The sequence below is a fragment of the Pipistrellus hanaki genome, assembly GCF_964339955.1.
Source record: "Pipistrellus hanaki genome assembly, chromosome: 5".
NCBI lineage: Eukaryota > Metazoa > Chordata > Mammalia > Chiroptera > Vespertilionidae > Pipistrellus > Pipistrellus hanaki.
Genome location: NC_140507.1, coordinates 68,231,318 through 68,248,613, shown reverse-complemented (window position 1 = coordinate 68,248,613; position 17,296 = coordinate 68,231,318). Strand labels below are relative to the sequence as shown.

Below are 17,296 nucleotides of genomic sequence, written 5' to 3'. Positions count from 1 at the left end.
ACATGCCCTTGACTGGAATGGAACCTGGGATCTTTCAGTCCGCAGGCTGATGATGCTCTATCCACTGAGCCAAATCAGTTTCGGCAGCAGTATTCTTGTGTATTGTTTTGTGTAATGTTCCAGTATTATTCATACTAAACAGAACTCCATAAAGAGATCCTGCTCATTTCAGTAAGATTACACCTTAGAGCAGAAATGCTTATAAATGTTTCCTTATACTGTTCTTCTGAGAGATTGAGACCTATCCAGGTGTTTCTTTGAATGACAACTTGTATCATGTGAACAATAAAAGGGCTGATTTACCTTGCTTGTTCGAAAATTTATAAATTGCATCTATCTGCTGACAAGTGATTAAAGTAGGATTTAAGCTAAGAATCTCCTTTTGATTTCATTTACCCATATTTGCTCACCATTTCTGCAGAGAATAAGAGAGACCCTAAAGATCATCTAGTTTCAGTTTGTTTTTTAGACTGAGAACCCAAGAGGTTAATTAACTTGGCTAACCTCACACAAAAATAAGATTGGGTTGCTTATTTTGAACCCATAGCCATGTGAACCACAGAATATGCTTTTTTTAAAGTATATTTGTTGAACTTCTCAGCCCTTTATCTCCGTTAATTTTTATTGTTAAACATTTATTGACCTCCCGCTATGTGTTAAGCTATATACTGAGAATTGGGATTCAAAGATGAGTAAGACAAAGTGTTTATTGTATTTAACTGAATTTCTTATTGCCTGTGTTTCTTAATCTCTTATTCCTTTTAGGCCTTCTTAATCTTTCATTTTCCCTTCTGAACTCTTTTCTACTAGTATATCATTTCCTTCCTCATCTACTGTTCTTTAATTTGCCAAAAAACTAATATCCATTTCTTCTTCCTGCTCATACTTTTCTTTTAAGCCTACCTTCTACCCTACCACCTCTGTTCTTCTCAGTTGCTTCTTATTTGATCATAATGTAACCTAAAGTGTGTTCTTTAGTATTATACTTATAAAGTGTTATGCTCCCGTTTTATTTAAAAAGCAAATTGTCAATACAATTATTTGTAAGAATTACTAAATGTTATGTAATTTTCAAGGGTCCTTCAAGTTCTCAAAATTGTATTGTGCTATGATTCTAAAGAATCATAGTTCTTGTTTGTGTGGAGCCTTTGTTCCTTCTTAGACTTTTGATAGGAAAAATAGTTTACACCCTAGAATTAAATCTTTGGAGAATAATTGGTACTTAGCATAACAACATGAATAGACCAAATTCAAAGAACAGCTTCATGATAATGGAATTCTATCAGAAGATCAGTTATCTAGGGCTGTGTATATATCCACTTAATCTATCTGAGTACCTTGTTTGGCAATCAGCTTTTATTCTTATCCTGCAGTTTTTATGTTAATATACATATTATAGTAAAGAAATATCTTTAGGTATTGAAATACCTAAAAATGCAAAGAAATCATTATTCACCCACCTTTTATCAATATACTGGTAGGTAGTGAGAATTACTTCCTACTTCCTTACAAAATGAGGAAACTAAAAACATTCTCACTGCTTAGAATAAATTTGCTTATTTTTCATTTTATTTCTAAGAGTAAAACTGCCTTCAATACTTCACAGTCACAAAGAAACTTAAATCTCATTTTCTTCTTTGTTATGTTGCTGCTAAATTGAGTAGACTAGTTGAAAAAATATCTCTCCCCCCAAAAAATCTAGGATCAAAAAAAACATCTTAAGGATAGTATTTTTGTTTGGATAGGAAATTCAGTGAATTTTCCCCCCAATTTCTTTTCATTTGACCATAATGCTTTTTAGCAAGAGGCTAAGGCAATGATGGTGAATCTGTTAATTCTTTTTTGTTGTTAATATTCCTCTAAGGATATTTTCTCCAGAGAAAATTTTTAGGGAGGGTAGAAGGGAGGGGGAGAGACAGGGAGAGAGAAACATCATGCGAGAGAAAGACACATTGATTTGTTGTCTCCCTCATGAATCCTGATTGGGACCAGAGACTTAGTCTGCAACTGAGGTATGTGCCCTTGACCAGAATCAAACACTGGACCCTTTGGTCCATGGGCCGACGCTCCAAACACTGAGCCAAGCCAGCTAGGGCTCAGCCTTTCTTTTTTAAGACAATGGCCTAAATAATATTTCCTTTTCTATGTGTTCAGGGAAATATGCTGAAATTTCAACTGCTTTCAAAAATCTTTTGATCCATTTTCCCCTCTTTTTTCTTGTGTTATAAATGTGCGTTATTATCAAATCCAGTTTTCCTACTGACTTCTGTTGTAGCAGTGCATAGTTAGGAAGAAAATTGAATCATAGCTTTACCAAGAATGGACTACTTTACCATCTGTTAAGTAAATTTACCTGATACTTCAGTAGTGTAGTTTATGGGCTCCTGCAGGCTGGAGTTTGGTTATACTCAAGTGGCACATAGGCTAGCACAGTGCTGTACATAGTCTGACATCAGTGAGGGTTGCGGCTTTACAACTTAGTAAAATTAGAAATTTGCTATACCCAGTCTTTCCTACCAGACATAGTAGTTTTGGGGTGGGAGTATAGTAATGCAGTATTTTCTAGTTTTGTTGAAGTTTATTTGTTCAATGATATATAACTTGATGATTTAAAGTGAACCAGTAAAAATGACTCAAAGACAGCAGAAAAGGGACTTTCAAATGCTTCAGTGTTATTTTGCCTTAGCCTGACCATTGTATTATTCCCCTGCTTCCCTCCCCCCAAAAACCACTTTGTGGGAGTAGATTTGAGTCCTCTAAAATCTGATGTCTGTCCTGGTCTTTAATGAATGGTAACCTAAAATAGATGTACTCTGCCCTCTCTTAGGTTGTCTTATATCAACCCCTGGCAAGCTGGTTCTTCCCTTCCCTCTCTTCTGATGTCATTGCTGTTTTAGTATAGAGAACACTGCAAGAATACACTATAAGTTTTGGAATTAATGGATGCTGGAAGTTGAATTTTAAAAAGAGTTTATCCTCTTTCATACTCCTTATGGAACGACTCGGGTAGAACATCATGAACTCCTCTTGTATCTCTACAAATAGAAGAAAGTTCTTAACGTTTATATAAAAGACAGCAGGAGCCTGGGCATGACCTCATCTCAGTCCATTAGACTACTTGAGGGGGAAAAAAACAAAACTTCCCCACTTGACAGGTAGAGTTATCCCAATCCGTTTCTCATAGCCAGTAAGAGGATGAACTGTCCTTAAATGCATTTTTAGATTGGCAAATTATACTTCCTGGTTCCTTTTTGGTCAAACAGAAATAGCTGAAAGAGAAATTATCACAATATTTTTGAGGCAGATTAAAAGTTCTCCCCATCCTTTTACAGAGGATCTGCCAGCAATTCCATTTTGTACAAACAACAGACCCTACAAACACACAGCAGACCCTTCATTTCGGTAGTCCCCAAGCCAATTAGGACCAAAGGCCCCATATTCCTCATACTGCTCTGTGGCAGAGCTTACAAAGACATGAAGTACAGTTTGGTAAATATTGGTAGTGTATGTAATGAGTTACCAATGAAGATGTTCTTAACCCCAGCAGCAGAGTTATAAGCATAATACTATTAACATTAGTACTGATGGAGACCAACTTGCAGACTTACTAGAAAACCTTCACAGAAAACTAGTGAACTTTTCTTTTTTAAACTCAACAAATATTTATCGAGCTTCTACTCTGTACCATTCATTGTGGTAGACACTGAGGGATACCGTAATTAACAAGAGAGACGTGGTCCTAGCCCTTTTAATAATGCATTAGGAGACCATTATTGACAGACTAAGTACTCACAGCATGTACCAAGATTTGCATATGTGCTTGATGTTTGAAGATCTCAAGTTAGTAGAATATGAACTTGTAAATATCCTACTTCTGATATAGTTCCTTTTGGTAGAGGAAGCCTCCATGGACTATGTGGTTTCAATGATAGGAAGAATCTAAAAATTGTCTTTATACTTTGAAAACTTGTGTATATAGAAATTCCAACCATAATAGTGCCTCATCTAAATATTCCATTTTTATTGGTTTCAACTTTGGCATGTCATCCATTAAAAGGTAAGACAAACCTTATAGTTCTCTTTTAAGACTATCCTACAATTATCATCTTTGGGGAAATAGAAACCCTATTCATGTCCTTGATACATGACTATATCTCAGATTTGCTCTGTAGTATCACTGTGAAGAAATTTAATCTGTAAGATAACCTTTCAGCTTGGACAATATTATGTAAATATCATGTGTGGGGTTTTTTTTTGTCAAATGTTATCAGAATTAATTTGAATTTTTAAAAAGCAATTAGTCATTTATACATATCCAACATAGTTTGATGGGCTCTCACTAAAACAATCCTAAGACACAGGAAGTAAAATGCTAGGTTTAAGAGAAAGTAGTAAGTACTCCTAAGTGCAAGGTATTGTGTATTTCCTTCTCATGGGGGTATCAGGATACTCCCCAACCAGTGCACCTCTGATTTTCTTAGAAGCTATGCTGTGTCTGTTGTTGGTTTGCTCTTTGTTGACATTTCCCCCTGGAAGAATGACTTCTCATTTTAATATATTTTTCATTGATTTCAGAGAGAAAGGGAGAGGGAGATAGAAAAATCAAAGATGAGAGAATCATTGATTGGCTGCCTCCTGCAGGCCCCCTACTGGGGACCAAGCCCACAACCCAGGCATGTGCTCTTGACCAGAATCGAACCCAGGACCCTTCAGTCCTCAGGCTGACACTCTGTCCACTGAGCCAAAATGGCTAGGGCACAACTTCTCATTTTAGATATAGACTCTATATCCTTTTAGGCAAGAAGGAGTCATCTTTTCAGAGGTATAGTATTCATCATGAGAAAACTATAATATACAGGAGACAATAGATTGGTTTTATCAAACATATTCTGTTTATCTTCATATTATAGTAAACTAGAGGCCTGGTGCACAAGATTCGTGCACTGGATGGGGGTGGGGGGTCCCTTAGCCTGGCCTGTACCCTCTCATAGTCCGGGGCCCCTCGGGATATGTTCACCTGCCACAGTGTGGGGCTCTTGCAGTCTGGGACCCCTTACTCCTTACCGCCTGCCTGCAGTGGAGGCAGGAGAGGCTCCCACCACTGCTGCTACACTTGCCAGTCGTGAGCCCAGCTTTTGGCTCAGCAGTGCTCCCCCTGTGGGAGCACACTGACCACCAGGGGGCAGCTCCTGCGTTGAGCATCTGCACCCTGGTGGTCAGTGCATGTCATAGAGACTAGTTGTTCTGCAGTTCAGTTGATTTGCATAATATGCTTTTATTATATAGGATTTTTGGTCAGCAGTGTCAGATTGGTAAATGGCCAGCTTATAATTCAGTGTTTTATATTTAAAAATAGGCTCCCTGCCTCAGGACAACTTGTATGCTAATTATAAGAAACTTAATCTCTGGTCACCTTACAAATCTTTTATAAACTTCCTTGCTACCAGCAAAAGCTAATAAAAAATGGATAGGAAGATATACACTGAGTGGCCAGATTATTATGATCTTGGAATACATAATTTGGTCACTCAGTGTGTATATATAGCATGAATTCATGCATGGATGGGGTCCAGCCAGCCTGGCCAGGGGGAGGGGTGATGGGCGGTTGGCCAGCCTGCCTGCTGGTCAAACTCCTGGTTGAGGGGACAATTTGCATATTAGTCTTTTATTATATAGGGTATACTGAATGGCCAGATTATTATGTGTTCAGAGATCATAATAATCTGGCCACTCAGTGTATATAGGTGCTCCCCAGCCAGAGTGAAACAGGTTCAGCAAGGGGCACAACACAGCTGCAGTGCCTTGATAGTGTGCATCTGGTGGCCACTCACTCTCTAAGATACCAAGGTCCCCACTGGCATGAGCATCCCATGATTACCACTAGCATTGGATGGTTTCAGTGGGAAATAGGAAGTCCAGGGCCACCAAAACCAAACACTGCTCTCTTATGTATGTTCTTTTTCTTCTTAAGACAAAACGGAGGGTTGGACATTTAATGAATTCATTGGTATGCAGTCAAGAAACACATTTCAAAAGAAATACTGATTCTCAGTTGTTTTTATTGTTGATACTCTTACAGATGTCCCTCAAATCCCCCCTTCCTTTGCCCACGTCTACCCAGCCCCTCATTCCTCTGGCTTAGATTTTGTTTATTTTACTTTGTCTGACAACTCCAGAAAGTTGTTTATAGTCTTCTTTTCATGTCTTCATAGGAAGACTAATGACTGAAAGGTAATACATATTAGAAGAAAACTTGCTCTATAGTTGTCACAGCAATCTCTCCTATGGCCAGCCTTCACTTAGGGCTGCACTTTACTGGACAGGTGAGAATAACCCTGTGTTATTTTCTAAAATGTGCTTAACAACTCAGCTCCTAAATTCATTGTTACCCCTGGGACCTTTTGGTCAAGTAGCAAGTAAGGTCTAGTGGCTGTTAGCATGCTGTGAGTAAATAAAATATTTAACATAGAATCTTTGCAGTGAAGGACCTGGGAGATGAAAATGTTATGTTAGGGCACATTTCAGACATGGTGTCCATAACTCTCTCATGGATGGATTTTTCTTTTTTAAACACGTGAAAAAAGGCATCTTACCGCCCTGATGAGAATTGGAAAGTCTTTATTTGGTGCTAATGTCTGAAGATTATTGTCAACTTTTCTGGGACAGGTTAACTGCATTATATATATATATATATATATATATATATATATATATATATATATATATATATATATATATATATATGACATCATACATGGTTACAGTATACATGTATGATGTGTTTTGAGGGAGAAGCCCCAGGGTTTATTTAATTCTCTGCCCAGGGGAAAGGCTGTCAGTGTGGTGCTGTCTCCAAAGCAATCAAATCCCCTTTCCCATGATGTGATGTAGCTGTGGTCTGGGCTGTCATAGGTTTCTTGTTGCCACATCTTTGCTTCCAGAAGCTCTTGTGAAATTTACCGGAGTTTAGTTTCAATGATTCATTACAACTTAAAGGAAATCTGAAACAATATCATGTCTTAGCTGAATAATGGCTGTTTCTCTGAGCCAATGAACTGAGTCAGGAAACCCAAGTTCTACAAGCTGTGACCTTGAGCAAGTCAAGTCTCCTCTCTGGCTCTTTATCTGTAAAGGTCATGTTCTCATCTGCAAAAATAAGGGGCAGATTTGGTAATGCTTCTTTCTAGTTTAAAGTTCTGTTTGTTTATTTATTTGCATTTTTCTATATCATCTTATATGGAGATTTTTTAGGGGGGAAAGATGGGTAATGCGAAACATTTTTGTATTAAAATAAATGCAAATAATATTGAATAGAATATAAAATTTACATTACGTTTTGAGACAAAGTAAGAGGCATCAGTGACATTTCAAGGTAAGCTACCGTGAGCTTCAGACTGTATTCCTAACCCCTGGGTGAGGGAGGAGACCCCTGCATGCTCACGCAGATATTATGGAGACAGCTGCTTTGATAGAGAAGTCTGAGAAGCAGCTTCCTGGTTTGTCTTGTTATGCTCAGCACCGTGTGAGTATCAGTGGGAAGTGTGGTTTGTTCACAGGCTTAACTCCATATCTGTGTTCAGGACTTCTTGGGACTGTGGTCCATGGTAGAGTTTTACAGAATTGCTGGAATGTGACAGGGTTGAGGAGTTAGGTCCTGGATATATACAGAAAGAATTCTCATCTTCCTTCCACCAAGTTACCAAGGAGACAACACAAGAGATGATGGCTCCTTCTGCTGTGACCCTCATCACACATCCCTTCTACATGATCACTCTGAGGTCCATGGTATAATTCATTGGCAGAGAATCCAAATACTTTGGACTCTGTGACTCCCTAGTAACCACCTATCGGAAAGAGGGTATACTATCGTGTTTTGGGGGGTTTTTTTATTCCTTGCCTCCTAGGTGACATATCTTTGTGGCTCTGTAACTCGCTGGCCTACCTCATCAGTACCTAGGCACTGGATGGTGGGGTTTCCACCGTAATGAAATGAGGAATTCTTCCCAGATGGTCACAGGATTTTTTGCCAGTTTGTTGACCTATCCTTTTGTGTTTGTCTCTGGGTTCTTTGATTCTTTGTAGAGATCTACTCTGTGGTTTATCTAAATCCATGTGTAATGAGCTATGTTATGGGATTCCGTTACATTTATGAATTAGGATTCCAAAATTCAAATTCTCATATCTGAATCCTTTTATCTGCTCATAGTCTAGGACTAATTTTTCTATTTAAAAGTCTTCTTTTCACAATCTTTCTCCCCTCCCCCTAAAACATTTAAGAAGCTACAAAGCCATGGAAACTTACAGCTTCGTCTATAATAGAACACATTTATACTTTAGTTTTTTCTTATACTCGTGTGAACCTTCCAAAAAGCTGATTTGGAGAGAGCCATTATTTAAGCCTGTAGAATTAAAAATGAACACTTATTTATAAACAAATTACATTAGTGCAGAACATCTTTTGTTCATTGTACTACTGTGTGTCTACAAAACAATTTTAAAGTGTAAATTTGTTGCCAAAAGGCATTAAGATAAAATTTATTTTTTAAAATAAATTTATGCAATTGTATTTTGCTCATGCTTTGAGACAATAAGCATTATGTTTAAATAATGCTTTTTTAATTACAAAATTAGCAGATACTTATGTAAAATATGGCAAAATACAAAAAAAAGAAACTTCAAATACCCCTTCACACCACCCTTTAGAGATAATCATTAACATTTTCATGTACTTATTTTCAGTCATTTTTCTATGTTATGTGCATATCTATACATCTTTTTAAACAAGTTATACAGTTTTGTATTTAGTACTATTTATATGCTCTTTGAAAACATGATTTTTAATTATTAAATCCATTTTAAGAATGTACTATAATCCATTACCTAGTACCCTGCAGTTGGACATTTAAGTTGACAACTGTATTTACTTGGGGTCCTAACTTCATAACAGTATGTTGCAGTTTATAGACAGATACAGGAGTGGTGAAAGAGAGAAACCTATTTTGAAAAGCAGTTATAAAATTAAACAGAGGTAGGTTTCTGTAATATTGCATAATCCAATTTTGCTTTATTTGGGTAATATTTTTATTGTAAACTACTTAGAAGACATAATGTATAAAGAAGAAACTATTTCCATTCATAAATAAGCACTGAAAATATTTTGGTGTATTAAGTGTTTCTATATGCATCTATGTGTTTTAAACATACTAATAGTTAGAATAACTCATATATGGTTTTCTAATCTGCCTTTTTCATTGACATTATTCCATGTCTTGAGGTGCTCTTTGAAAATGTGATTTATAATGGCTCCCTCATTCTTCTTCAAATAAACTATATCATCATTTATTTAGTCATTATTACTTTACTAGACATTTACCCTTTGCACTCCGCTGTCCCCACTCAGGGGACATCGGAATTCTAGCATATCACTCGGATGTCCCCTCTCAGGGGAATTGAGTTAATTCAACGCACGTTTCCGCCGCAAAATAGCGTCGAGTAGCTGGTAGCCAATGTCCAAAATGGTTCGGAGTGCAAAGGGTTAAATTCTTCCCAGTTTTGTCCTTTTAAATAATACTGATATGAACACCCTGGAACTTACCTTTTTTCTTTAAGAGCAATGATATGTTTGGTATATTACCACTCCCTCCTTCCACAAAGCTGAACTTATCCACATAACTAATGGTGGCCTTGAGCATATACTGCTCCTCTCACCAGAGCCTGCTACTCCTCCCACCCCCCATGCCTACTGTAATCATCTTTTTGGTGAGGGAAAATCAGCTTTGTAGGTGAAAAGCAGAGTTTTATCTTTGTCCTTATATAAGCTTCTGTTTCTAGTGAGGCTAAATATTTTTGTACATTTATTAACCATTCATACTTCATCTTCTGGTGTTTATTCTTTCCCCTTACCCATTTTTCTATTGTATTTCTTACTTAGGTGTAAATCAACTCCTTATAGGATGAAACCATTAACTCTTTGTTTTGCATTTGCATGTATTGTAATTTATTGCATTTTTATTTAAATGTAGATAAATCCAGTGCTCTATTCTTTTTGGACTGCCTCCATTACTTATTTCTCCTGATCCAGATGTTTTCTTCTAGTTTGTTTCAATGATTTCATTTTTACATTTTACCCTAATACATCGGGTTCATAAGGTTGAGAGCTAATTGGTCTTAATTTTGAGGTAGCCAATTTTCCCTTCCTCCTTAGATTTAAGATTCTTTCTTGCATGTAAATTTATTTTATATTTTGGTTCTATTGACCTTATCAATTCTTAAACCAAAGTTTTGACTATTATAACTTTATAATTTCATTATATTTGACAAGATAGGGCCAATTTATTACTATTTCTTTTCACAGTGTTCTTGTCCATTTTTATCTGGTTTTCCAGGTGAACTTTAAAATCATATTGTTGATTATCATCTCTAAGAACATTCCCCCTCCTTTCCCCCCTTTTTTTATTTTTTTTATTTACCTAGTTTATTAGTTTTCTAGGGGAGACATAACAAATCTCCACAAATTGATGGCTTGAAACAACAGAAGGATTTCCGCTCACCGTTCTGGAGGCCAGAATCTGAAATCCAGGCATCAACAGAGTCAGTTCCCTCGTGGGCCGTGGCTTACAGATACATTCCTCCAGTGTCTGCTTCTACTGCCACATTGTCCTCTTTTTGCTTGTGTTCTTTTCTTTTTCTTATAAGGACACACTCATTGGATTTAGAGCCCAGTGTGTCATCATCTTATCCTTACCGTAACTGGATTTGCAAAGACCCTATTTCCAAATAAGATTACTTCCTGAAGTTCTAGGGGGCCATGAATTCTCAGGTGTGACTATTCAGCCAGCTGCACCTCACAACTTCCTACACAAGCAGTAGTTGAAAGAGCAAGGACCTGGGATTGAAGAGGCTTGTCTCTGGCCCTAACCAGCTCTCTAAACTCTGGAGAAGCTTGTCGTTGTCCCAGTTCTCAAATGCAAAGGTTGATCAGTGAGTAATCTTCCAAGATTCCTATTTGTCCTGAAGTCCAGGTTAAATGAGGAGGAGTCATGTGCAGATCTGGTTTCTAGCTCCACCCTCTTACTTCTCTCCGGCCCCTGATTGTTTCTGTGGGATTTTTAAATGTATGAAAAGTATCAGAGGGGCTTTGGCATCTTTGGATAAAATATAGAATATTACTATTCTTGTCTGTAAGTGAACTGAAGGTATTTCTTATGGATTAACAAAAAAGACTTGGTGTATTTAAAGAATGTTTTCCCATTCCTTTTGTTTCTGCCTCCACTATTTAAAAACAAAAAGAGAAAAAAATATTTTATTAAATTACTTTGTTACCGAAGATTATTTAACACTTTCAAATAGGAGATAGGACAATTAGGTTCCAAAGTGTTTTAGTTTAATATTCTCTTTTTCAGTAATTGTACTAAGTGATGAAAAAATGCATATGATTGTAGATAGTGGGCAGTGTCTGACAGTCCTGATCTGAATTACTGGAATGGCAAGGTTTGAATCTCTCTCCAGTAGAGATAGTTCACATAAAGGCTCAGGAAAAAAAGAATGTTCTTTTGCATGGCATTATTCCTTGCTTACGAGATTTAGTCCCTGTCTCTTCTGTGTGCTCACTAAGGCACAAAAGGGGGAATTTCTGGCTGCAATTTTTATAGACTTCAGTGTTATTGAAATGGAAGTGCTTCAAGGACATTTCCATTTGTTACTAGCTTATGGTTTCTCATTTCATGTAAATTATTTTGCCACTTTTCATTTTAATTCTTTGCTGTCATTGTCTGGCAAAACCATCATTTGGTTTCTCTCTGTGAAGATATTCACCGATTACTCAGCTGACAGTGTCCTTTGTCTAAAAATGGATAGTATCCTGTGGATTTATTTTATCACTTTTTTTATTGTTACCTGTAGGTTTCTGTTTATATTTCTTCCCCTTTTTGTCTTGGAAAATGTCTAGGGCTATAAACATCCTTACATGGACAGAGTATGTTTTGAAGAGTTCCAGTTCAGACAGTCTCTTTAAGAATCTTAGAGCCAAGTTCTACAATGTATCTACCTGATAGAACTACCTATTCTTTCAACATAAGGTTAAAATGCCTGAAGGTGAATAATAACTAGTGTGTACTACCTAAGACTATTGGGGAAAGAGGGGCAGGTGCCTAAACCCGGGAGGTGAAGCTGTCTTGAATGAGTTTTTCTACCATTCTGAAACATCTCTTAAGTCTTACCTTTCCTCTCTCTTTCCATGCCTCAGCCTACTTCATACCCTCTCCACAGCTATTGCCACGGCTTCCTGGCTTCTGCCTCTAGTATCATTAGAGATATTTCCCTACAAAAATAAGTTTGGTCATATAATATCCCTGCTTAAACACTTGGACCCAATGTTTTATTCATTTTGTTCTCATATACAGTATATTCCAGACACAGCAAACTCCTTCCCATTTCAGCACATTTTAAAGTCTTTTATGATTCCCCTTTTTTATACTCATGCTTCATCTGCCTCCTATTCTTTCAGTGTTTTTCCAAAATTCTTTTACTTAAAAAAATTTATAATAGCATGTGTTCATTTCAGAAATTTTAAGTGTATAAAGCAGCATGTGAAAATCAGTCTTAATTGCCACCTGTCTTCCAGCCACCCGTAGCATTTGTAACAGTATAGTATGTGTCCTTTGAGGCCCTTTTGCAATAATCCTATACTATTGATTGCCAGTTGTTCATTTACAATGATAGCCATTTCTTTGGGAGGCCCCATATGTTGGGTTGATGGTGACTTTGTTCATCTTTATTGCTTGTCAACACTATCATCAATGAGATGTTTGCATAGGATGAGTCTGACTTACATCCTGGCCTCAGGTGGCTTTCAATATGGTAGGAAAGAGATTTTTACAGTGATAACTGCAATACAAGGTGAAAGGGGTACATGAGAGGGACAGGTGAAGTGCTGAGGGGCTCACAGGGTGAGGAAAATGTTTACCTTGATTGCCCAAGAGGTAATATTTGAGCTGTGTCCTGAAAGATTTGAGTTTGCAAGAGGCCAAAAGGCAGGGAAACTGGCAGGAGAGAGGCTGAGATGCAGATGATTTACAAGGTTATTCCATTTTCCTAGACCATAATGTGCACGTGAGAGTAGCAGCAGGTAAAGATGTAAAGGTAGTTTGGAGAGAACACTGAACACCTTTATAATAAATCTTTAGAAAATTTTAAGAGAGATGTGCGTTAGGAATATTAATCAGACATTGGAGGGTACAGTGTCAGTCACAGACTTTGCAGTAATTTGGAAGAAGCATGACCATAGAGCTGTTGTTGAAACATAGAACCTCTAGGTCTTAGCAACTGCCATACTCCATCAGATCTAAAAACACCATGCTTATAAGACACATCTTTATCTTATGTACTAACGAGGGGGGAAGCGTTACTAGTAAATTTTCAGACACCACTAGTTATAAGATATATCCTGATTTTAGAGATTATAATAATGAAATGTACATCATAGGTTATAATAAATGTATATCATAGATTCAGTAAAATAGAGTAATTTCATAGATTGGGGAAAGATGGGGTATGCATGTAAGTAAGGGGATAGTTTGAGAAAATGAAAGAAGTGGGGGATGAGAACAAAGACACAAGGGAGAAGTAGACCTGGAAGAGGAGAGGATGTCTTCCTCTACCATGGGATGAAGGAGCAGTAACTCAAAAGTTTAGAAATTGAAAAGCTAAAAATATTAAACTCATTTTAAATAACCAACTTCTTTGTAAAAGAAAAGGCAAGGTCATCTGTAAAAAGGACAGTAGTGGGTTTGAAGTCTTGGGACTTAAAAGTGGAAAGGTTTCAGGTAAGTGGGGTATAAAAAGAGTATTAAAGAGAATTTAGAAAGGCTAAAAGGCCCTGATACTACAACCAGACAAAACACTACAATGAAAGAAAAGTATAGGACAGTGTCCCTGATAAACATAGATCCTAAGATCCTCAACAAAATATTAGCAAAACGATTCAGAAATACGTTAAAAGGATCATACACCAGTACTAAATGGGATTTATTCTCATAGTGAAAGGTTGGTTCAATATTCACAAATTAAAGTGATAAGCCACATAAACATATTGAAAGATAAAAATCAAATTATATCAATAGATGCAGAAAAATGTGACAAAACCCAATAGTCGTTTATGCTAAAACTCCCGGCAAAATGTGGATAGAGGGAACATGCCTCAACACAATAAAGGCCATATATGACAAACCCAAAGCTAACATTATACCCAACAGTGAAAAGCTGAAAGCTTTGTCTTAAACATCAGGAACAAGACAAGGGTATCCACTTTCAACATTTTTGTTCTGCATAGTATTGGAAGTCCTAGCTACAGCAATCAGACAAAAAAGAAAAAGCACTTGAGTTAGAAAGGAAGAAATGGTGGTGGGAAACTGGAAGCACATGCAAAGGAAATGAAACTACATCACTTTCTTACACCACATACAGGAATAAATCCAAAATGCATTAAAAATTTAAGTATAAAACCTGAAACCATAAAACTTCTAGAAGAAAACATAGGCAGCAAACTCTTTGAATTGCTCTTGGCAATATTTTTTTGTGTATGTCTCCTTATGTGAGCGAAACAACAGCAACAAAAAAAATAAATGAGACTACATCAAACTTAAAGAGTTTTTACACAGTGACGAAAACAATCAACAAAATGAAAAGACAGCCTACTGAATGGAAATGGAAGAAGATATTCACCTATGATACACCCTAAGGGATTAATATCCAAAGTATATAAGAAATTCATACAATTTAACACCACCAACAACAAACAAAAAAATAGCCTGGCTGGCGTGGCTCAGTGGTTGAGCGTCATCCTATAAACTAAGTCACCATTCAATTCCCAGTCAGGACACATGCCTGGGTTGCAAGCTTCGTCCCCAATGTGCTGGAGACACCCGATCAATGTTCTATCTCATCATTGAGGTTTCTAGCTCTTCCCTCCCCACCGCCACCCCCCTGAAGTCAGTAAAAATATATTTTGAAGAAATGGGCCAGGGATCTAAATAGACACTTCTACAAAGAGGACATACAGATGACATATGAAAGATGTTCAACATCACTAATTATTAGAGAAATGCAAATTAAAACCAGAATGAAAGGTCACTTCACCCTGTCCGAAAGGCTGTCTGTAACAAATTAGCAGACAAGTGATGGCAAGGGTGTGGAGAAAGGGGAACCTTCATGCATTGTTGGTGGGAATGCAGACTGGTGCAGCCGGTGTGGAAAACAGTATGAGGCTACCTCAAAAAATTAAAAATAGAACACCATATGACCCAGCAATTCCACTTCTGGGTATTTATCCAAAGAAGTCTAAAACACTAATTTGAAAAGATCTGTACATCTCTATGTTCACTGTAACATCCTGTATAATAGAGGTAATATGCAAATTGACCCTCATGCCCTCACATCACAAGATGGCTGCTCCCATGTCACAAAATGGTTACCCCCACATCATCACAAGATGGCCACCCCCATGTTGTCAGAAGGGGAGGACAGTTGGGAGGGACCAGGCCTGCATGGGAGGGCTGTTGCGGGGGGGGGGGGGGGGGGGCAGGCCTGCAGGAAAGCAGTTAGGTGTCAATTAGGCCATCAGGGGGCAGTGAGGGCAATTAGGTAGGCAGGCAAGTGGTTAGGAGCCAGTAGTCCTGGATTGTGAGAGGGATGTCCGACTGGCGGTTTAGGCCCAATCCCAAACTGGCAGTCAGATATCCCCCAAGGGTCCCAGGTTGGAGAGAGTGCAGGCTGGGCTGAAGGACGGACACACACACACACACACACACACACACACACACACCCCGCACAAATTTCGTGCACCAGGCCTCTAGTTATTTATAATAGCTAAGTAGGGAAGCAACCTAAGTTTCCCTTCGATAGACAAATGAATAAAGATGTGACACATAAATGCAATGAAATAGTACTCAGCCATAAAAAAGAATGAAATCTTGCCATTTGTAATAACATAGATGGACCTAGAATGCATTATGCTAAGTGAAATAACTCAAAGACAAATACCATATGATTTCACATATATGTGGAATCTAAAAAATAAAATAAGCAATACAAATACATCTAAAGAACAAATTGATGGTTGCCAGATGGGGGCGTAGTCGGGGGAATGGTGAAATGGTAAAGGGATTAAGATATACACATTTCCAGTTATAAACATAGTTACGGGATGTAAACTATAGCATAGGGAATGTAGTCAATATTGTAATAATCACATATTGTTTCAAGTGAGTACTAGACTTACCGAGCTGATCACTTCTTAAGTCATATAGCCATCTAACCACTATGTTGTACACTTGAAACTAAGGTAATATTGTATGCCAATAGTAATGGAAAAATAAAAATTGTTTAAAGAAAGGACTGAAGTTTTCTCATCAGAAATGAGGAATCCAAGAAAGGTTGAAAAGCATGGTTTTTTAAGGAAACCAACTAGTTGTATTTAATGACTTCATCCAAGAACATTTGATACCTGAGAGAAGGATGAAGAAAACAAGTGGAAGGTGCTTTCTGCAGGGCAGGAGACTGGCTGTGGAGGTGTGGTGAGGGGCAGAAACGCTACATGATCTAAGTTTCTTCTTAGGCATATTGTTAAGTACACGCTTAACAAAATGAGAGGTGAGGCCAGGAGAAAGCAAGTTGGAGGGTAAGGAATTAAGGGATTGAAGATTATAAAGAAAGCGGATAAGTTATTTTGAAAAGGAGGAGTATGTAAAAAGAAAGTTGGGTAATTTCAGAATTTAAGATTATAGAGGAAGATTCTAAAAGTTGGATCTAGAAAACTTATCTTTCAAAATACAGATGGGAACTTATCTCTTGTGGCTTGAAAACCTTGATTTCTGGGTGAAGTCTTTATTCCTTAACAGGCAAGGCTCCTCACAAACTGGACCAACCTCCTTTTCCAGGCCAATGTGCCCTCATCTGTGGTGAACCCCATAGTCTCACCTCCCGCTGCACAGATTCCTGAAGGCCTTTCCCTGCTTTGCCTTTGCACATGCTGTTCCCCTGCGTGAAATGTTCTTCCTCCTCTTTGCCTTGCAAACTCCCGCCCATCTTCAAGCCTAACTCAGGCGGCACTTCCTCTGCCAGGTCTTTCCAGGCTCCTTCAAAACAAAACAACACTGAGCACGTCTTTGTCTCGCTCCTGCATTTCTCTCTAGATGTCCTGTGGGATTTTACCACAGTATATTAATTTATGTGTCTCTCTATTCAGTAGATTATAAACTCCTTGACTTCAGAACCTATCTCATTCTCTTCTTCACCTATA

General features: G+C 37.7%; 1 protein-coding gene and 1 pseudogene across 13 annotated transcripts in view; both read left to right on the top strand.

Annotated features, from left to right (window-relative positions):
• The window catches only part of HMBOX1 (homeobox containing 1), a 162,472-nt gene that overhangs the window by 126,998 nt on the left and 18,178 nt on the right, over positions 1–17,296 (top strand). The window lies entirely within an intron of this gene.
• Positions 7,451–8,082, top strand: LOC311622577 (mitochondrial carrier homolog 2-like; annotated as a pseudogene). Its single transcript has one exon. The product of its transcript is annotated as a mitochondrial carrier homolog 2-like (transcript).